Source organism: Coregonus lavaretus (genome assembly GCF_964263955.1).
Source record: "Coregonus lavaretus genome assembly, chromosome: 25".
In the NCBI taxonomy this organism is placed as follows: Eukaryota; Metazoa; Chordata; class Actinopteri; order Salmoniformes; family Salmonidae; genus Coregonus; species Coregonus lavaretus.
The window spans coordinates 2,809,610-2,831,718 of NC_140012.1; the positions used below are offsets into that span (position 1 = coordinate 2,809,610).

A 22,109-nucleotide genomic window follows, 5' to 3' on the forward strand; every position below is an offset into this window, starting at 1 on the left:
TTGTTCTATTAGATAATCTTCATAAGCTAACGTCACTTTTAGTGAATGTTGGAAGTATTTTTGTAATAATAAAAACATAAATCTCATAACGGTCATGTTAACTGACTGCTATTATCTCATAGAACACAACATATACAATATCCTAAACCTGTGTTAAAGGAGCATTATGTATAATTTTTGCCTTATAATGTCGTAAAAATTACATAATATATCTGCAGTAATAGTGGAATGATAGTGTTTCAAAACACCCCATACAGAACCAATCAGTCGATATAATCAAGAACTATCATCAGAAATCACGCGATATGAATTAGACAGTGGGGCGCCGCCTGACCCACTAGTTGGTAAGGTTTATATCGTAATTTCCGATTAAGCAAAAAGCATCAACCACGGCTGTTATTACACCCGGTATACGTTGGTGGCGGTAATGACCATGTTTATTGTGCTGTAACTAAAACTAGAAGAAGATCTTCTGACGTCCTTTCCCTTCGTCAAAGGTAGGTAATCGTGCTCTTTTTTAAAACTGATTTACAAAACTGATGTAATGGATTATAAAACGTGTTTTTACCCCGGGATAGCCCGCTAATATGACCCATAGTAGGAAATAACATTTATTGAGTGCAATTCGATCTGAATATATTATCAATTTAAAAGGATTTGCAAATTTGCATTAGCAGTCTTTTCGGCTTAAATTTCACGGGAACCATGGCATGGTGTCATGACAGAAGTGAGGGAGAGGCTGAAACCTGTGGCTAGCCAGGGGGGGTTGGGGCGATGAGTCCCATAAGGTTGACGGCTGTGATAAAATAGTTGATTGGGGAAGTTGTCAATGCTAAAGTGTTAAGAGATGGGAGCTTGTTGGTGTTCTGTAAGGACATGGTGCAGAGGGAAAAAGCTCTCAGAGTGAAGCAAATAGGGAAGTGTAAGGTGGTGTCGAGCAGCTGGACTGATCAAGCAGGGAAGCAGTGGATTAAAGGGGTGATAACAGGAGTGCCTGTGAGTGTTAGCACTAAAGAGGTAAGCGACAATTTGAGAGGAGGCGTTCTAGTGAATGTTCAAAACATTTGCAAGCAATAAGGGGTGGAGTTAGGGTAGATAGCACGTCTATTCTGTTACATTTCAAGGACCGGGTACTGCCAAATAAGGTAACCGTAGGATATATGAGTTATTATGTGAGGGTTATGTACCGAAGCCTTTAAGATCTTATAACCGCCAGAGGTTTGGGCATGTGGCAACAGTCTGTAAAGAGAAAAAGAGGTGTGCTGGGTGTGGAGGGGAGCATGAGTATGGGAAGTGTGGAGATGGTGGACACCCAAAGTGCTGCAGCTGTGGGGGTGCTCATAGTGTAGCATATATTGGGTGTGAGGCAATGAAGCCGGCAGTGGAGGGTGTCATACGCTGAGGCAGTGAGGGTGGTCCAGGTCCAGGGAGATACAGGTTCAAGGGAGAGAAGGGTAGGAGCATCTAGACCGGGGATAACGGAGCAGGTGGGCAGCGATATGTTATACATAGAAAAGAGAAAGCTGGTGACGTTCATAGCAGGAGCTATCAATAGCACTGATGAAGTAGAGTCTAAAACAGAGGATTCAACTAATAGTGAAAGCTGCTGAGAGACATCTGAGTATGTATTTAGGCAGGTTATCTTAGTGTTCTTGGGCACAGGAACTATGGTGGTCTGCTTGAAACATGTTGGTATTACAGACTCAGTCAGGGACATGTTGGAAATGTCAGTGAAGACACTTGCCAGTTGGTCAGCGCATGTTCGGAGTACACGTCCTGGTAATCCGTCTCGCCCTGCGGCCTTGTAAATGTTGACCTGCATAAAAGTCTTACTCACATCGGCTACGGAGAGCGTGATCACATAGTCATTAGGAACAGCTGATGCTCTCATGCATGCTTCAGTGTTGCTTGCCTCTTAAGTGATTTAGCTCGTCTGGTAGGCTTGTGTCACTGGGCAGCTCGCGGCTGTGCTTCCCTTTGTAGTCTGTAATAGTTTTCAAGCCCTGCCACATCCGACGAGCGTCAGAGCCAGTGTAGTACGATTCAATCTTAGTCCTGTATTGACTCTTTGCCTGTTTGATGGTTCGTCGGAGGGCATAGCAGGATTTCTTATAAGCATCCGAGTTAGAGTCCCGCTCCTTGAAAGCGGCAGCTCTACCCTTTAGCTCAGTGCGGATGGTGTGGTTGAGAGGAGGAGTGCTAGTGGTCGTGAACTACTATAATCCGTGTCAGATATTGGACCTGGAAGTGCAGGAGAGGGTAGAGGGCCAGGATAGAAGTAAGGGAATGTGGTGTGGGAGGAGTCGCCATTGCCCCACACTCCTCTGTCCACCATAGGACTGCTTTCCTCCTCCTCCCTGAATTCTTAGGTATAGCCTCAGTAGCTGCCCCCACAACATGCTCTGTGAGTGGGAGGTATGGGAGGAGTCGACAGTAGGGAGTGATCATTACCCCATAGTATGCACAGTAGGCCGGAGGGTTGAGGAGGTGTCAGTGGATGGAGTAGGCAGGTGGGTGTTTGGAAGGGCAAAGTGGGATCAGTTTCAGGAGCTGAGTGAGCAGGTGATGGCTCGGGTGGATATGAGGGGATATGGATCGTATGAATAACTGGGTGAGAACAGCGTTAGTGGAGGCAGCTACTGAGGCTATATCTAAGAGTTCAGGGAGGAGGAGGAAAGCAGTCCTATGGTGGACGGAGGAGGGTGGGGCAATGGTGAGGAGTAGGAACAGCGTATTTAGAGTACTTAAAAAAAGGATGCATAACTTCTGATTCAGTATAAGCAGGCCCAGGTCCTGATGAGGATAACTATCCGTCAGGCAAAGAGGTCATGTTGGCGTCGGTTCTGTGACACCATTGGAAGAGCGACACCTGTGGGAGAAGTGTGGGGGATGATTAAGAGGATGAGTGGGGTTACAAGGGAGTGGGATTAGCCAGTGTTGACGAGTGGGAAAGGATGTGGCAGTAACAGGTGAGAAGACAGAGATGATGGCCAAAGCGTTTGTCCAAGTGCATAGCTCGGCAAATTTGTTAGAGGGGGAGAGAGAGATGGGAGAGGAGCATCCTGGAGTGCTGGATAGGAGGGAGGATGTAAATAATGCATTGAATGCACCATTTACAGTGAGGGAAAAAAGTATTTGATCCCCTGCTGATTTTGTACGTTTGCCCACTGACAAAGAAATGATCAGTCTATAATTTTAATGGTAGGTTTATTTGAACAGTGTGAGACAGAAAAACAACAACAAAATCCAGAAAAGCATGTCAATAATTTTATGAATTGATTTGCATTTTAATGAGGGAAATAATTATTTGACCCCTCTGCAAAACATGACTTAGTACTTGGTGGCAAAACTCTTGTTGGCAATCACAGAGGTCAGACGTTTCTTGTAGTTGGCCACCAGGTTTGCACACATCTCAGGAGGGATTTTGTTCCACTCCTCTTTGCAGATCTTCTCTAAGTCATTAAGGTTTCGAGGCTGACGTTTGGCAACTCGAACCTTCAGCTCCCTCCACAGATTTTCTATGGGATTAAGGTCTGGAGACTGGCTAGGCCACTCCAGGACCTTAATGTGCTTCTTCTTGAGTCACTCCTTTGTTGCCTTGGCCGTGTGTTTTGGGTCATTGTCATGCTGGAATACCCATCCACGACCCATTTTCAATGCCCTGGCTGAGGGAAGGAGGTTCTCACCCAAGATTTGACAGTACATGGCCCCGTCCATCGTCCCTTTGATGCGGTGAAGTTGTCCTGTCCCCTTAGCAGAAAAACACCCCCAAAGCATAATGTTTCCACCTCCATGTTTGACGGTGGGGATGGTGTTCTTGGGGTCATAGGCAGCATTCCTCCTCCTCCAAACACGGCGAGTTGAGTTGATGCCAAAGAGCTCGATTTTGGTCTCATCTGACCACAACACTTTCACCCAGTTCTCCTCTGAATCATTCAGATGTTCATTGGCAAACTTCAGACGGGCATGTATATGTGCATTCTTGAGCAGGGGGACCTTGTGGGCGCTGCAGGATTTCAGTCCTTCACGGCGTAGTGTGTTACCAATTGTTTTCTTGGTGACTATGGTCCCATCTGCCTTGAGATCATTGACAAGATCCTCCCGTGTAATTCTGGGCTGATTCCTCACCGTTCTCATGATCATTGCAACTCCACGAGGTGAGATCTTGCATGGAGCCCCAGACTGAGGGAGATTGACAGTTATTTTGTGTTTCTTCCATTTGCGAATAATCGCACCAACTGTTGTCACCTTCTCACCAAGCTGCTTGGCGATGGTCTTGTAGCCCATTCCAGCCTTGTGTAGGTCTACAATCTTGTCCCTGACATCCATGGAGAGCTCTTTGGTCTTGGCCATGGTGGAGAGTTTGGAATCTGATTGATTGATTGCTTCTGTGGACAGGTGTCTTCTATACAGGTAACAAGCTGAGATTAGGAGCACACTCTTAAAGGGAGTGCTCCTAATCTCAGTTTGTTACCTGTATAAAATACACCTGGGAGCCAGAAATCTTTCTGATTGAGAGGGGGTCAAATACTTATTTCCCTCATTAAAATGCAAATCAATTTATAACATTTTTGACATGCGTTTTTCTGGATATTTGTGTTGTTATTCTGTCTCTCACTGTTCAAATAAACCTACCATTAAAATGATAGACTGATCATGTCTTTGTCAGTGGGCAAACGTACAAAATCAGCAGGGGATCAAATACTTTTTTCCCTCACTGTACCATAGCAGAGGTGAAAGGGGCAATAGGTAAGGCTGGGTTAACTTCACCTGGGAAAGATGAGGTGTGCTATGTTATGTTGGGCAATCTTAGTGATGAGGCACTGGATAAGGTATTGGTGTTGTGGGAGGAGGGGAAACTACCAGGCAGCTGGAAGGAGGCAGTAGTGGTACCAATCCAGAGGCCAGGGAAGGACCCAACGAGGCCAACAAGCTATCGGCCAATAGCTTTAACATCACATGAATGTAAGATTATGGAATTTATGATTACGGAGAGGCTAACTTACTTCCTGGAGAGCAGGGGGTTAGTAGCGCCACATCAGAGTGGGTTCAGGAAAGATGGGGGAACTATGGATCCAGTGCTCTGCTTAGAAGCAGAGGTCAGGAAGGCTCAGGTGAGCAAGGAGACTGTTGTAGCTGTCTTTTCTGATGTGGAGAAGGCATATGATATGATGTGGAAGGAGGGGTTGTTAATCAAGCTTGATGTTATGGGGTTAGGAGGAAGAACGTATAACTGGATAAAGGATTTCCTGTTTGGAAGGTCAATCCAGGTGAGGGTGGGGAAGTCTATCAGGCAGCTACCTAGTGGATAAGGGTACACCACAGGGGAGCGTGATTAGTCCTCTGTTGTTCTCAATTATGTTTACTCTCAGGAACGGCCAGATATTGGGAGGTCGTTATTTGCAGATGATGGGGCCTTATGGAAGAGGGGAAGAAATGTGCCATACATAGTCAGGAAGGTACAGGAAGCAATTGATGAGGTAGAGCGGTGGGCATTAATGTGGGGATTCAGGTTCTCTGTAGAGAGAACTCAGACAGTGTTCTTTACCAGGAGGAAGGTGGGAGATGAGGTATGCTTGAGGTTATATGGGAGAAACTTTGAGAGGGTGTGGCCTTCAGGTTCCATAGGGTATATTTTGACACTAGACTGACCTGGGCAGAACACATTGAGAGAGTGGTGGGAAAGTGTAAGAAGTTGCTAAATGTGATGCGCTGTCTGACAGGGAAGGAGTGGGGGGCTGGGCGTTCATCATTGAGGACCATGTATGTTGCATTGATCCGATCTGTAATAGACTATGGCAGTATAGCGTATGGTTCGGAAGCCCGGACCTCATTGGAAAGACTAGATGTCATACAGGGGCAAGGACTCAGAATATGTAGTGGGGCGTTTCAGACCTCCCCAGTGTGTGCTTTACAGGTGGAGATGGGGGATATGCCATTGCATATTAGGACACAGCAGCTGGCAATGAATTATTGGCTCCACCTACAGGGACATGGGGTGTCTCATCCTGCGAAAGGGATTTTACAGGCATGGTGGGAACATGAGCGAAGACAGAACACAAGATTTGGGTGGGTGGGTAATACCCAGGCGAAGGAGATGGGACTGTATGGAAGGGAGTTTAGTCCAACGGTAGCTATTCCTGTAAATCTACCATGGCTACTCCCGCCTCTAGTAGTTGATCTAGAAGTGTTGGAGAGACTACAGAAAGATAGGGAGGGTGTTGATCAATCTGATTTGTTTAAGAGATGTCTGGATACAGGATGTATCAGGATTTTGTGGCCATTTTATTATAGTTTTTTTTAACCTTTTATTTAACCAGGTAGGCCAGTTGAGAACAAGTTCTCATTTACACCTGCGACCTGGCCAAGATATAAATAACAGTATGGGGATGAGGTAGTTGGGTGGGCTAATTACAGATGGGCTGTGTACAGGTGCAGTGATCAGTAAGCTGCTCTGACAACTGATGCTTAAAGTTAGTGAGGGAGATAAGAGTCTACAGCTTCAGAGATTTTTGCAGTTCGTTCCAGTCATTAGCAGCAGAGAACTGCAAGGAATGGCGGCCAAAGGAGGTGTTGGCTTTGGGGATGACCAGTGAGATATACCTGCTGGAGCGCATACTACGGGTGGGTGTTGCTATGGTGACCAATGAGCTAAGATAAGGCGGGGATTTGCCTAGCAGAGATTTATAGATGACCTGGAGCCAGTGGGTTTAGTGACGAATATGTAGTGAGGGCCAGCCAACAAGAGCGTACAGGTCACAATGGTGGGTAGTAAATGGGGCTTTGGTGACAAAACGGATGGCGCTGTGATAGACTGTGATAGACAAAACGGATGGCACTGTGATCCAATTTGCTGAGTAGAGTGTTGGAGGCTATTTTGTAAATGACATTGCCGAAGTCAAGGATCGGTAGGATAGTCAGTTTTACGAGGGCATGTTTGGCAGCATGAGTGAAGGAGGCTTTGTTGCGAAATAGAAAGCCGATTCTAGATTTAACTTTGGATTGGAGATGCTTCATGTGAGTCTGGAAGGAGAGTTTACGGTCTAACCAGACACCTAGGTATTTGTAGTTGTCCACATACTCTAGGTCAGACCCGCCAAGAGTAGTGATTCTAGTCGGGCGGGCGGGTGCAAGCAGCGTTCGATTGAAGATCATGCATTTAGTTTTACTAGCGTTTAAGAGCAGTTGGAGGCTACGGAAGGAGTGTTATATGGCATTGAAGCTCGTTTGAAGGTTTGTTAACACAGTGTCCAATGAAGGGCCAGATGTATACAAAATGGTGTCGTCTGCATAGAGGTGGATCTGAGAGTCACCAGCAGCAAGTTGCAGCGGAGGGTGCAGAGCTGGTGGCCGGGGTAGGGGTTGCCAGGTGGAAAGCTTGGCCAGCCGTAGCAAAATGCTTATTGAAATTCTCGATTATCGTAGATTTATCGGTGGTGACAGTGTTTCCTAGCCTCAGTGCAGTGGGCAGCTGGGAGGAGGTGCTCTTATTCTCCATGGACTTTACAGTGTCCCAAAACTTTTTGGAGTTAGTGCTACAGGATGCAAATTTCTGTTTGAAAAAGCTAGCCTTTGCTTTCCTAACTGATTGTGTATATTGGTTCCTGACTTCCCTGAAAAGTTGCATATCGCGGGGGCTGTTCGATGCTAATGCAGTACGCCACTGGATGTTTTTGTGCTGGTCAAGGGCAGTCAAGTCTGGGGTGAACCAGGGGTTATGTCTGTTCTTAGTTCTGAATTTTTTGAATGGGGCATGCTTATTTAAGATGGAGAGGAAAGCACTTTTAAAGAACAACCAGGCATCCTCTACTGATGGAATGAGGTCAATATCCATCCAGGATACCCGGGCCAGGTCAATTAGAAAGGCCTGCTCGCTGAAGTGTTTTAGGGAGCGTTTGACAGTGATAAGGGTGAATGCACCAATTTGTAAGTTGCTCTGGATAAGAGCGTCTGCTAAATGACGTAAATGTAAATGTTAATGTCGTTTGACCGCGGACCCATTACGGGCACAGGCAATAAGGCAGTGATCGCTGAGATCCTGGTTGAATACAGCGGATGTGTATTTAGAGGGCTACAGGGCCTGGGTTAACCTCTACATCACCAGAGGAACAGAGGAGGAGTAGAATAAGGATACTGCTAAAGGCTTTAAGAACTGGTCTTCTAGAGCGTTGGGTACAGAGAATAAAAGTGGCAGATTTCCGGGCGTTGTAGAATAGATTCAGGGCATTATGTACAGACAGGGATATGGAAGGATATGAGTACAGTGGAGGTAAACCTAAGCGTTGGGTAACGATGAAAGAGATAGCATCACTGGAGGCACCGATTGAGCTGGTTTCCGCGTGTATGGGGGGTGGGACAAAGGAGCTATCTGAGGCAGGTTGAGCAGGACTGGGGGCTCTACAGTGAAATTGTATAATAAGAACTAACCAAAAGAGCAATAAGCAAGGCATATTGACATGGGAGAGAGGCATAAAGCAATCACAGGTGTTATTCGAGAGAGCTAAGACAACAACTGGTAATGGCGACGAAGTTTGGTCTGAGGCTAAACAAATAAACAGGATGGGGTACCGTGTAAAGGAACAGTCCAGCAGGCATCAGCTGTGTAGCTGAGTGATCATAAGGTCCAGTGAACAGCAAAAGGAGAGTCTGGGAGCAGTTTGATGGCTGCTATTGCACAGGCTAGCAGGAGGCACGGCTGTTGATTGCGTGTGATAGCGGGCCGGGGCTAGCAGATGGATCTTCGTGGTCGTCTGTTGGGAAGCCTGTTGAAACCACATCCGACTATTTCGTCGGCAGACCAGTCGTGATGGATCGGCGGGGCTCCGTGTCGACACTAGGAGGTCCCGTCCGGTTGACAGAGAGGTAGATAGCCGGGAGATGGGCCTGGCTCGAGGCTAGCTCAAGGCTAACTGGTGCTTGTTTCGGGGCAGTGGTGATTAGCCAACAACAACATCCATTCGTTTGCAGCTAGCTAGTTGCGATGATCCGGTGTTAAGGTCCAGTGATTCTTGCAGAAAATCCGATATGTTCTGGGTCGATAGCGCGCTGTGCTGACTGGCTGATAATTGTCCAGGCTAGAGCTGGTGGCTAATAGCAAGTAGCTAGCAAGTAGCTAGTTAGCTGGCTAGCTGGCTGGCTAGTTTCAGACTGAGGTTCTTGATAAAAAGGAATAAGAAAAATAGAATCCGTTCCACATTGTGTGAGGCGGGTTGCAGGAAAGTATATTTAGTTGAAGGATGAGAAGTGAGATTGAGAAATATATACGAAAAAGACAAAAAAAACGTTTTAAAAACAGGCTATTTACACGAGCACACTACAGAATACACGACCGCACTGCTATGCCATCTTGGAATCCACAGATGGTTCAAAAGATCCAAAGACAGGACGTACTGGGTCAGCATTTGTAGTGCAGGAATGTGGGGTGGCAGTCAGGAAACGTATTACAGATCATCTGGCTGTATATACGGCGGAGCTGATAGCCGTACTGTTGGCCTTGCAGTGGGTGGAGGAAGTCAAGCTAGACAGAGTAGTTATTTGCTCTGATTCATGTGCAGTGTTAATGAGTCTCCAGTCCTTTAGCTCACGTAGCAGACAAGACCTGTTTTACGAGGTGCTACAAACCCATTGCAGGATTAGACAAATGAGTATACAGAGAAGATGTACTTGGGTCCTAACCCATGTGGGGGTGGAGGGGAACGAGGCAGTTGATGTGCTGGCTGAACAAGCACTTAGTAGTGGGCATCTTGAGATTGTAGTTTCAATGAGCAAGGCAGAGGCAAAAAGCCTGATATGGACAGTGATGGTGGAGAGATCCTAAGGGCAGGCATTTATTTCAAGTACAGAGGAAAGTCGGGGAGGACGGCAGGAAGGGACAGAAGAGAGGAGGCTATTTTTACAAGATTAAGGGTGGGACACAGCCAGTTGAATAAGACCTTAAATGTGATAGGAAATCATCCAACAGGAAAGTGTGATTATTGCCAGGAAACAGAGACCGTGGAGCATGTATTGCTACAGTGTGGGCAGTATCAGGGAAAGAGAGAGGCTCAGATCTAGTATGAGGGAGAAGGGGATACAGGAAATTAGTTTAAAGAGTATATCGAGTAGAACGTCATTAGATATAGCCTTAAATATTTAATATTTTTTAAGAGCAACGGGGCTGGCAGGTAGGATTTAGTTTCTCCCTGTCGCTGGCCCACACTCCAGTACAGTAGGTGGCGGTAATGCACCTTAACGTTGGATGCCAACTGCTGATAAACCCCCCCACTGAAGAAGAAGAAGAAGCATGGTGTCATTTCCTGTTGTCGGTGCTAGGCTGCGTCTAACATCTTTGGCTGTGTCTCCTGTCTTAAATCTCCATACTTTTCCCGAAGTGTGCACTAGTACACTTTCTCGCATGGATTTAAACTCTAGCCAATGCTTACACCGTTCATATAACCAGGAACCAATATCCAAAGAGGGTACTTAGAAATATTAATTTCTTATGATATGCCTACATTTAAAATGCTTTGGGGGCAGTTTGGGCAGAGCAAGATGTGATTGGGCATACAATGACCAAAAAAGGTTGAGAACCACTGGACTAGGCAAGTATTAGATGGTACATTATAACAATTCCAACAATAATCATCCATTAGCCAAGATGCCCAAAATATTCCTGTCCCATGCTTGTTGAAGCCCAAATATGTCATCACCTGTCTCTGGAGGCATTTCAAACTACTTAATGTTCAACTTCCTACCCATAACTGTCTTTAGATTCCCTATAAGAAAATAATTGAGTGTAAGCAAAGTAACTCCACTAGTCATGCATTATGATACAGTAGATAATTATGTGTCCTATGTATCAGATCATTTAAATGTAATTAATATTATATCTTAATTTAGAATAAATCAAACTTAGTTGTCATTGTCTTGTTTTTCTTTATAGATGCCATCTTTTTGAAGAAAAAGAGCTACGCTGGTTTACAGAGACCTGACTAGAGGCATGATAGCGTGTACACCCCTGCCATCAACATGGATCGGTGAGAATATTGCTCTGTTCAGTTCTGTTCAACTGAATTTAACCAGGATAGTACTGGGAGAACAGAGCCGGTTCCCTCTGCAGCAGAAGTTGTGCCCAGCTGCAGTGATGCACCTCCTCCACCAGCATAAATAAAAAGGAAGGCAGTGGATGTTGAAGCCTGGAAGGGGTTGGGGGAGCTACTCCACATGCCTGCAGTGGAGCTGGAATGGCTTCCACCCAACGCCATATGCAGTGTGTGTAGAGTTTTGGGTCACAAGGTGAAACTTGATATATGAGAAAGGAGTATCCCCCAGCCAGATAGCATTTGCCGTGAAGACAGTTCTTATTGTACAGAAACCAGAGATTGGCCCCTAAGACAAACTTCCTCTTATCATTATCCATACCCGAGCCATCTCTCCCTGGTACCTCATTATACACAAACACCAACTCATTCTATGGAATGCATGCTGTAGGTTTTATCACCAAAGGCATCGTAAATCTACTGTCAGTGTCAACACAGACACATGAGAGTTCTAAGAACCATATTCTATTGCAGAAAACAACCATTTGATGCAATAACAGTATTATAACATAATCTTGTAATTTTTGCTCTCACACAGGTCTAAAGGAACATGATATGAAGAAAATGTAGTCTATTTCAGAAGAACTCAATAGCATACTCTGAGTTGTCCTTATGTTAGGTCCTGATCTGGCTATGCCAAATGGCTGTGGGCTACAATAGCTCATTTAGCAGACAAGATTAGCTTAGAATTCCGTGGCATTATTTTATAGTATGAAGAATACAATTGAACAAAGCTGAATAAAATAGAAAGGATATTTTCTCCAAACGATTTGAGGGAGTGCGCACATGCAGCTATTCTGTGTTGAGAGGTTATCAAAGAAATAGGTATTCCTGTATGCTTAATTTAGAGTTATTAATGTAAGTAGTTGTTGTACAAACGTTGGGCTATATTTTTTTATTTTTAATACATTGTAAGGCTGCATGGCGCGACTAATGATGTTTTGAAAAAAGTCGCTTGAAAGCATGAACTCTGCTTTGTTTATTGCGCCGGCTGTACACACATCAGTCACTCATTCACAATTTGACAAGCACTTGATAATGCCTAGAATTTCACAGTGGCATCCCCTTTGTGTGGCCGTAATGCACCCCAAAAAAAATCCATGCCTTTTGCGGCCAGTGGCCGTTGTGCCCTTCTCCCTGACCTATCACTTACATGGCTCTCCATCACGTGATCAGGTCTTTCTCACAGGCTACAAGTGAAGACAGACACATCGGGGATGCAACTGCGTGCGATATTGGAAGAACTGTCCACATTTACTTTTCGTCAGCCAACAAGATGAGTAGGCCCAACGAACAGAAAAAGCACCTGCCTATGTCAATCTACTATCCCCCATAGTACAAAAGTCTACCTATTCTGTGCGAGAAATAAATATTCCAAACATAGTCTGGGACAGTTGTGGGATGCGATAGATCCCAAATTAATACAATCACTAGCATCAAAAAACCTTTTTTATGCAATGTGGCTAACGCAACAGATCAGAACATTTAGCTTAAAATATTGATAAACTATTAGGCTATTTCTTCACTATATAAGCTCAGCAATGCGCACACGACAGTAGGCTATAAGCGCAAATGTTCCATTAGCGGAAAACACCATTGTCAAAAGTGACCACAAATTCAATTATGCATGTAATACTTTTATTATGAGGGTGCATTTTTATGGTGAAAATTATCTTCCCCAAACTTGAAACTCACGCGCCGCTTATGTATGCCAGTTAGGCTCTACACCCCTTGCAAAACGGATTAATGTGCCTAATTTTAAGAAGTTATTTGGCCACTTTAGTTATGATACAAACCTTATCAGAACATATAGGCCTATGGGCTAGGCTACATGAGGTGTGCGACTATGATTCGAAAAAGTCGCAAAAAAAAGGCGTTGTTTCTTATGCTGGGCATCATTCACAAGTGATAATATATCATTCACAAGTGATAGGCTAATATTGTCACCCCATCAGACTATTCTTAATTTAATCTTGTCTTTCCATATACTAAATAATAATAATAATTTGTTTTGATTTAGAATGGACCATTATCATGCACCTGTATCGAAACAGGGGCAGCTGGAAAAAATACATGTCACCTATGCACTTAAATAGCGAATGGTAGACGCTTTTCCCGTGGTTCATTTTCATGCCAGCCAGGTAGGCTATACTCCTGTTGTAAATATAAGCACTGTGCTTAATATTAGGAAAGTTGAGAAATAAATATAGTAGGCCTAGCCTATAGAAAGCTGATGGGATCCTCTTTTTAGTAGAGGCCATCACTCTGTTTTCTTGCGCCATTGCATGGCCAAAAGAAATGTTGCGCAACATGAGCTCATGGGCTCTCATAAAGAGTTTGATTAGATTTTCGATTACATTTGCACTGATGTCAGTGATTTAGAGGGACAATAGAGTGCTGAGTACCAGGCCGTTAACACGTTTGGTAGGCTACTAATGACCAGCATCAGAGCTTGGAGAAGCCTAATTACCGTGACTAAATGGTCATGTGGAATTTGACTGCCTTCATTTACATTTTACATTTTAGTCATTTTAGCAGACGCTCTTATCCATGACTCGAGACCGCCGGTGTGGCGGTAATACGGTCACCGCAACAGCCCTAATCATGTACATACAGTTCAGTTTCTATAAAAGTTACAGTTCCTTGCAGCAGTAAGGTACATGTGACAAAAACTGTGCCAAGCATAGAGTTGATTTGGAGTTCTCTAATAACTTGTGCAATGAAATATCCCACTAATAGTGTAGTTTCAAATCTGCAGCTACTGTAGTCTGTTCTACAACAACTTTGTGTCTGCCTGTCTGTCTTAGTCAGGGCAGTTCATCCCATGTGTTCCGGTGGGCCTACGATGGGAGTGGAGGAGACAAGATGACCATGACTGTCACAGCCAGTACAACAATCTTCTGGCTGTTGTTGACGTTAGAGGTAGAACTGACTCTTTGCTGCTATGGCAACTACTGTACAGTCGTGGTCAAAAGTTTTGAGAATGACACAAATACTGATTTTCACAAAGTGCTGCCTCAGTTTTGATGATGGCAATTTGCATATACTCCAGAATGTCACGAAGAGTGATCAGATGAATTGCAAAGTCCCTCTTTGCCATGAAAATGAAGTTAATCCCAAAATAACATTTCCACTGCATTTCAGCCCTGCCACAAAAGGACCAGCTGCCATCATGTCAGTGATTCTCTCGTTAACACAGGTGAGAGTGTTGACGAGGACAAGGCTGGAGATCACTCTGTCATGCTGATTGAGTTAGAATAATAGACTGGAAGCTTTAAAAGGAGGGTGGTGCTTGAAATCATTGTTCTTCCTCTGTTAACCATGGTTACCTGTAAGGAAACACGTGCCGTCATCATTGCTTTGCACAAAAAGGGCTTCACAGGCAAGGATATTGCTGCTAGTAAGATTGCACCTAAATCAACCATTTATCGGATCATCAAGAACTTCAAGGAGAGATGTTCAATTGTTGTGAAGAAGGCGTCAGGGCGCCCAAGAAAGTCCAGCAAGCGCCAGGACCGTCTCCTAAAGTTGATTCAGTTGCGGGATCGGGGCACCACCAGTGCAGAGCTTACTCAGGAATGGCAGCAGGCAGGTGTGAGTGCATCTGCACGCACAGTGAGGCGAATACTTTTGGAGGATGGCCTGGTGTCAAGAATGGCAGCAAAGAAGCCACTTCTCTCCAGGAAAAACATCATGGACAGACTGATATTCTGCAAAAGGTACAGGGATTGGACTGCTGAGGACTGGGGTAAAGTCATTTTCTCTGCCAAGGGAGTGGGCTCACTCAAAATGTTGCCTAAGAACACAGCCATGAATAAAGAATGGTACCAACACATCCTCCGAGAGCAACTTCTCCCAACCATCCAAGGACAGTTTGGTGACGACCAATGCCTTTTCCAGCATGATGGAGCACCTTGCCGTAAGGCAAAAGTGATAACTAAGTGGCTCAGGGAACAAAACATCGACATTTTGGGTCCGTGGCCAGGAATCTCCCCAGACCTTAATCCCATTGAGAATTTGTGGTTGATCCTCAAGAGGCGGGTGGACAAACAAAAACCTACAAATTCTGACAAACTCCAAGCATTGATTATGCAAGAATGGGCTGCCATCAGTGGCCCAGAAGTTAATTGACAGCATGCCAGGGCGGATTGCAGAGGTCTTGAAAAAGAAGGGTCAACACTGCAAATATTGACTCTTTGCATAAACTTTATGTAATTGTCAATAAAAGCCTTTGATACTTATGGAATGCGTGTAATTATACTTCAGTATACCATAGTAACATCTGACAAAAATATCTCATAACACTGAAGCAGCAAACTTTGTGAAGACCAATACTTGTCATTCTCAAAACTTTTCACCAAGACTGTACTGTAGTTATCTACTTATTTCATTGTATTGTGCACACTAGGCTGTATTCCTGCACAAATGACAACTTTGATTTTGATTTCAATTTATCTAGTTTACCATAACCCTGTTCACTCTTGTTATGATGAAAATATGAAGTCATTTCGTAAGTTCTTAAGAAACATGCATCTCACCAACATTGGATGTAATGTTTATCAATGCAACGAAACGTCCTCATTTCAGGAAGAGCTCATGACGTCTGGCTGCAGTTTTGCAGCTGTGAGCTGGAACCTGTCACCCTGATCTGCCACAGACTCTGGCCTGCCACCATCTGCCGCTGTATCTCATAATCAGTTAGATTCACTAGCCCTCGTCTGTGTGACGTGTGATTGTGTGTATAACCAACAACTGGGCTAATGTTGGAGAAGTTAAAAGGTTTGATTGAAATCAGGAGAAGCCATTTATCTTTTGTGATGTGACTAGCATTGGACTATTCTGTCCATAAAAATGTTTTAAATTGAACAGAGTAGATGAAACATGAACTGCTCAGTGAATGTGACTTTTTTCACTCATACTTATTCACTTCATTTTACAGGGGTACCCGGGATGTGAAGCCGGGGATGCGCTGCGATCCAAACCCAGAAACTGGACATAACTGGTGTGTTTGGGATGACGTGCAGGCACGAGCATCCGCTGAAGTTCCTGAACCTGAAGAGAGGAGCAAAGTATGTGGATGTATGCATGTTGATGGATGGATGTTTCAGATGTATAGCTGATGTATTTTAATTATATATAACATTGACTGATGTTGAACTGTCATTTCAGGCTTGCAAATGCTGTGTTCCTGCTGGGGGACCTGAAAGCAATACAGGGACCAAACATCACAACGTTTCTTCGCTATGACATTGCATGCCAGCTGAAGCCTCATTTACAGGTAAAGTTGATAGATCAATCTATTGTGGCGGTTTCCGCACCAAGATCTTTGTAAGGCAGGGTTTACACATACAAACACACACCACCAGTCCAAGTGAAGGGTTCAACCGGTTTATTACTATCAGGTTTCGGCAGCGTTCCTGATATACCAAACTCAAAACAGACAGACTAAACACTTCGTCACCAGAGGACGGTCCTCCAATCTTGGTCTTTGGGGGTTCAATCTGTGTTAATCATAAGTTCCTTTCTTCCGTTAATCTTCCTTCTCCACCGTACGTTCTGTCTCCCCAATAACCTCCTACTCCTTCACCTGCCGGGGTCAAAGAAAAGACAAAGAAAGAAAACCCAGGGCGCTGTTAAGTAGAGGCCCTGATTGGTTTCACCTGTCTGTAGTTTGCCTCTGATTACAACTGGAGACAGGTGTGGCTGTTCTGCTGCAGTCTAGAAGTTTTCCCCTGAGCTGTCCATGGTCCTGCCTCTGGGGAATACTTCACATTGCTGTCCGTGGTCCTGGCAGCCAGAAAACAAAGAAACGTCACAGGCACATACCGTCCCTTCACCACACAACCCCTGAAACCGCTACATACCTTCCCCCTCAGTGTTGACCCTGTGGTCAGAGCGGTCGACGAAAACATGGCATGCATACGGGACATGGCATCAGCATTACCATGTTTAGAACCCAAATGGTGGACGATCCGATAGTGGAAAGGCTGGAGGCTGAGGAACCACCGGGTGATCCGGGCATTAGTATCCTTATTCTGCTTCATCCAGGTAATGGGCGCGTGATCTGTCATCAACACAAACTTTCGGCCCAGAACATAATATTTCAAGGACTCCAGAGCCCATTTGATTGCCAAACACTGCTTTTCCACTGTTGCATATTTGGTTTCACAGGGAATCAACTTACGGCTAATGTACAGCACAGGATGTTCCTTTCCATCAACTTCCTACGAGAGTACAGCTCCAATTCCAGTGTCCGATGCATCTGTCTACAATCAGAGGTTTCGAGAAATCCGGCCAATACAACACAGGGGCATTGCATAAGGCCGTTTTCAGTTTCTGAAATGCCTCTTTGGCCGCAGGGGACAACTGCACCATGGCAGGTTTGGCATTCCGGGTCAGGTCACACAGGGGTCCTGAAATGATTGCATAATCCTGGATGAAACATCTGCAATAACCGGTTATTCCCAGGAAAGCCCGTATCTGTTTCTTATTCACTGGTCGAGGCCAATCCTGGATTGCAGTGACCTTCTTCTCTTGTGGTTTGATCAACCCTCGACCTATGGAATAGCCCAGATACTTTGCTTCACATATCCCCAGCGTGCATTTCTTTGGGTTGGCCGTGAGTCCTGCTTGCCGAAGGGCGTCGAGGACCGCTGTTAATCGGATTAGGTGCTCCTCCCACGTGTGGCTGTGGATTATCACATCGTCCAGGTAGGCTGCAGCATAGGATTGATGTGGGCGCAGAATGTGGTCCATCAGCCTTTGAAATGTGGCGGGGGCGCCATGAAGTCCAAAGGGCAGTCACACATATTGGAACAGACCGTCTGGAGTGGAGAATGCCCTCTTCTCACAAGCTGCAGGGGTCAGAGGAACCTGCCAATACCCCTTGGTTAGGTCATGTGTACTGATGAACCGGGCATTTCCCAGTCTTTCCCATACATAAAAATGTATGCACACATGACTGTAAGTCGCTTTGGATAAAAGCGTCTGCTAAATGGCATATTATTATTAATATTATTTCAATCATCTCATCTATTCTCGGCATAGGATAAGCATCAAATTCTGAAAAGGCATTCAACTTACAGAAGTCATTACAGAATCGTACTGTACCATCTGGTTTCAACACCAGGACTATCGGGCTGGACCACGCACTGTGTGACTCTTCAATGACATCCAGCTCCAACATCTTCCCCACTTCTTGTTTTATTGTCGCTCTCTTTGCCTCTGGCACCCGGTAAGGTTTTTGATGGACCCTTATCCCCGGAGGCGTCTGGGACAGCGATACATCTCCATGGGTAATCTCTTCCAGCAGGTTCTCTGAAAAAGAGGAAGTGGCCGAAAGTACTGAAGTCTGTATCTTTGTCCCCCCCCCAGTGCTTCTTGACTTACCCACTTTTTTAACAGGTTGATATGATACACCTGTTCTGGCTTCCTTCTCCCTGGCTGACGAATGAGGTAGTTCACAGGCCCCATTTTCTGCAGCACCTCGTAGGGACCCCGCCATGTGACCAGGAATTTACATTCCGTCGTGGGTACTAACATCATAACCAAATCCCCTGGGCCGAACTCTCGGGGTTGAGCGGGACAGTTGTACACTCGACTCAGGGCTTCTTGGGAATGTTGTAAATGTTCCTTCACAATTGGCATTACACTGTTTATGCGTTCTCTCATTTCTCAAATGTGTTCTATGACAGTGTTGTGGGGGCTGGGCTGTTGTTCCCAGTTCTCCTTTGTCTTTACCTGACCCTGCAGGGCTTCAGTAGCTGGAGGCAAGGCTTTCTCCTACAGAGCTCCTCTTTATGGAATGGTTTGCCGATGTGAGAGAATCAGACTCGGTCTCAACCTTCAAGTCTAGACTGAAGACTTCTCTCTTCTGTCAGTCCTATGATTGAGTGTAGTCTAGCCCATAGGTGGGAAGGTTGAACAGAAAGGTACTAGCCCCCACAACACACCCCACCCATAAACCTTGACTTCCTTAAACCTGAAAGCCATCTGAGCCTAGAGTCTTGAAATGTGTTGCACCCTCAATAGCCATTATGGTCTTTACCTGACCCTGCTGGTCATCTATGAACATTTGAAATTGTTTTTGTGTGCTCTATGCTGTTCTGATTATCCGTCAGTCTGACAAGCATGCACACCGTGAACCACTTGTATTGTGCTTCTGCCTTTGCATTGCTTTCTCTTTGGGGTTTTAGGTAGGGTATCTGTAAAGCACTTTGTGATGCTGTTTTACAACTGCTGATGTAAAAAGGGCTTTATAAAATACATTTGATGATGAAATCCTTGCTGTGGTTTCAATGACAATTTGATATTTTAGTAAAATTCCTAATATTGTCCATAAGATATTTTTCTCTAACTTGTGAGCATTGCACATGTAGAACTCAGCATAACTGCCTGTGTAGTTTATTTTGTTCTGATATAGATTTAATTAGGCCCTTGATTATGTCATAGGCAGCACACAGTCGGACGTGGAAGTTTGAACCCGTCAGATAAAGCAGACCCTCACAGACAAGAGGACGTTGTTCCTTACCTGGCAGGAGAGATACATGGAAATTCTCGCAGAGCAACAGCAAGTCGCGTAAGTAGTTGCTACATATCTGACCTAAGGTTTTATCCCATCACTAAACACCCCTTTCTGTCTGGCTTAGCCCTACAAGTCATGACTGCCACATTCCTATACCCTACTGTGTGCTGTGTCCTGGACCCACCATCTCTTGGATCTGCATAGCTACTCCCTGTTACTTTATACTCTTATCACCACCTCCTGCTGTCACCTGACCCTTTCCACTACATATCCCAGAAACACGAGTTCCCCCCTCCCCTGCTTAATCTATTCTACATTAAGTCTTCTGACCTGTGTGCCAACACTTCACGCTGCATAATCCACTCTACACTCAAATGGATTTTGCCTTCCTAACTGGTTAGTTTTATGTTGAGATGCTTTCATACTGTTATATTTTCGCTATATATTTGTATAATATTTTCTAGGTCTGACATGATGTCCTCGTCAATCACCGATGATAGGAACGCTCAGTTGACTACTCAGCTTGAAAGGTAAATTGCTTTTTTAGGATGTTGCCTCCATCATATTTGTCCCACTGGAAACCTTTTAACATAAATGTTCACTTTTCAGCCTGGAGAAAAGGTTGATGACCATGGAGAAGAGAAACCAGATTGTACTGCAGACTAAGAAGACTCGCTGTCTGCTGGCCACAATCCATAGGCTGGTCCTGGAGCGTTCGCCGTCCCCGGAGTACTAGCTGCCACCGTTGAATGTTTCTATGTGTGATTGCTTTTGTCTGTCGGTCTGTCACACCTGTGTCTGTTTGTGTCTGATTACGTGTCCTATAAGTTCCCTGTTTTGTATTGGTTAGATTGTGTGTTGTTGTTCGCCTGTCCATAGTGCTGCGTGTTTGTTCTCTGTTTTTATTATTACGCTTGTTGCGTAATTGCTCGCCTCTGTTTGTCGTTGAGGCCGTGTATTTTGTATCGTTGCCTTTTGGGATTATTAGTAAACTCTGTTGGACTGAGCCTCGGTGTCCTGCGCCTGACTTCCACACCACATACACCTCACCATTTGACACCGTTCAAAGGCACTTAAATAATTTGTCTTGCCCATTCACCCTCTGAATGGCACACATACACAATCCATGTCTCAATTGTCTCAAGGCTTAGAAATCCTTCTTTAACTGGTCTCCCCTTCATCTACACTGATTTTAAGTGGATTTAACAAGTGACATCAATAAGGGATCATAGCTTTCACCTGGATTCCCCTGGTCAGTCTACAGTATGTCATGGAAAGAGCAGGGCCGAGATTCACAAAACCTTAAGAAGAAATGTCTTCTTAACTGCCATTTTTTCCTTAACTATAGACTTGTGAAGACAGTTAAGCTAAGTTGCTATTCCTCAACAAGGTTATTGGAAATGTTCTTGCACAATTTCTTATGTTTCTCCTTAAGCAGAAAGTTAAGAAAAAATTTGATTCTTGAAAATAAAGTTATTGGATTTGTTCTTAATTCCAAGATAGCTAAACCCTTGTCTTAAACTCTGGGCAGTGAGAGAATAAGCTCATGAAAGCAATTGAACATGTTTAATTCACTCACAAACTTCATCTGAAAATGTCAGTATTGATTATTTTAAACCCAAGAACATGTTTTAGAACAGTAATCTCAGTACGAAATATGCTAACATGATTGGCATTGCTAACTACATAGCTAGCTAAATCAGTTGCTTAGCAACAAACATCTTAAGAAGATTCGTAAAGAAGATATTTGAGAAGTTCGTAAGAAAATCATTACATCTTAAGATATTGTTGAGGAATTGCACTTACGAACTATCTTATTATTATTATTTTTTTATTTCTTAAGAAGCTTAAGTTTTTGCGTAAGAAGTGTTTTGTGAATCTGGGCCCAGGTGTTCATAATGTTTTGTACACTGTGTGTGTAAACTATACACTATACAATTTGTTTTACTAGTTATCAGATTTGCGCTAATTGATTATTAAATCATATTTAGAATGTATTTTTAAAAAATACAAGAAAATCATATCAAAAGTTATGTGAATAATGCATTGTGAAAAGCAGATACTTGGATGTAATATGTATGCCAATTGTAGGATTGATTTGGTGCAGTGAACAAGTGACTTTGTGAATTTCTTTGTTGTACTCAGTCAATTGAAAATGTACTTGAAAATGTACTTGTTTTGAAACGTCCCATTTTGATGATCTGTTGATTTATGTGCTAATAGTTGTGAAAATGTACCACATACTGAAAAAACTGTAATAAAACACCCCGGAGCGACCAGGAGCATGCTTTTGTATGTTACTCTATCCCATTGACATCCTACTACAGTATCACTTGTCTCTCTGTTTGCCTAAATGAATCAGTTTACAGTGTATGGTAACACTTTATTTTGATAGTCTGTAGAGCATTTACAGATGGACTATCAGGAATATTTTAAGTAATTATCTACATTTACATCATTTAGCAGACGCTCTTATCCAGAGTGACTTACAAATTGGTGCATTCAAC

At 44.2% G+C, this 22,109-nt stretch overlaps 1 long non-coding RNA gene across 2 annotated transcripts; it reads left to right on the plus strand.

Moving 5' to 3' along the window:
* Window positions 1-101: 101 nt before the first annotated feature.
* On the plus strand, window positions 102-21,879 carry LOC311101012. Of its 2 annotated transcripts, XR_014609867.1 has the most exons (9): window positions 102-497; window positions 10,922-11,015; window positions 13,886-14,000; window positions 15,666-15,857; window positions 16,018-16,147; window positions 16,248-16,356; window positions 19,530-19,656; window positions 20,067-20,132; window positions 20,212-21,879. It is a non-coding gene; the product is annotated as an uncharacterized lncRNA (long non-coding RNA). The 2 variants fall into 2 exon arrangements; XR_014609868.1 differs by lacking the exons at window positions 102-497; window positions 10,922-11,015 and adding an exon at window positions 11,071-11,274 and having other exon boundaries at window positions 15,666-16,147.
* The last annotated feature ends 230 nt before the right edge of the window (window positions 21,880-22,109 follow it).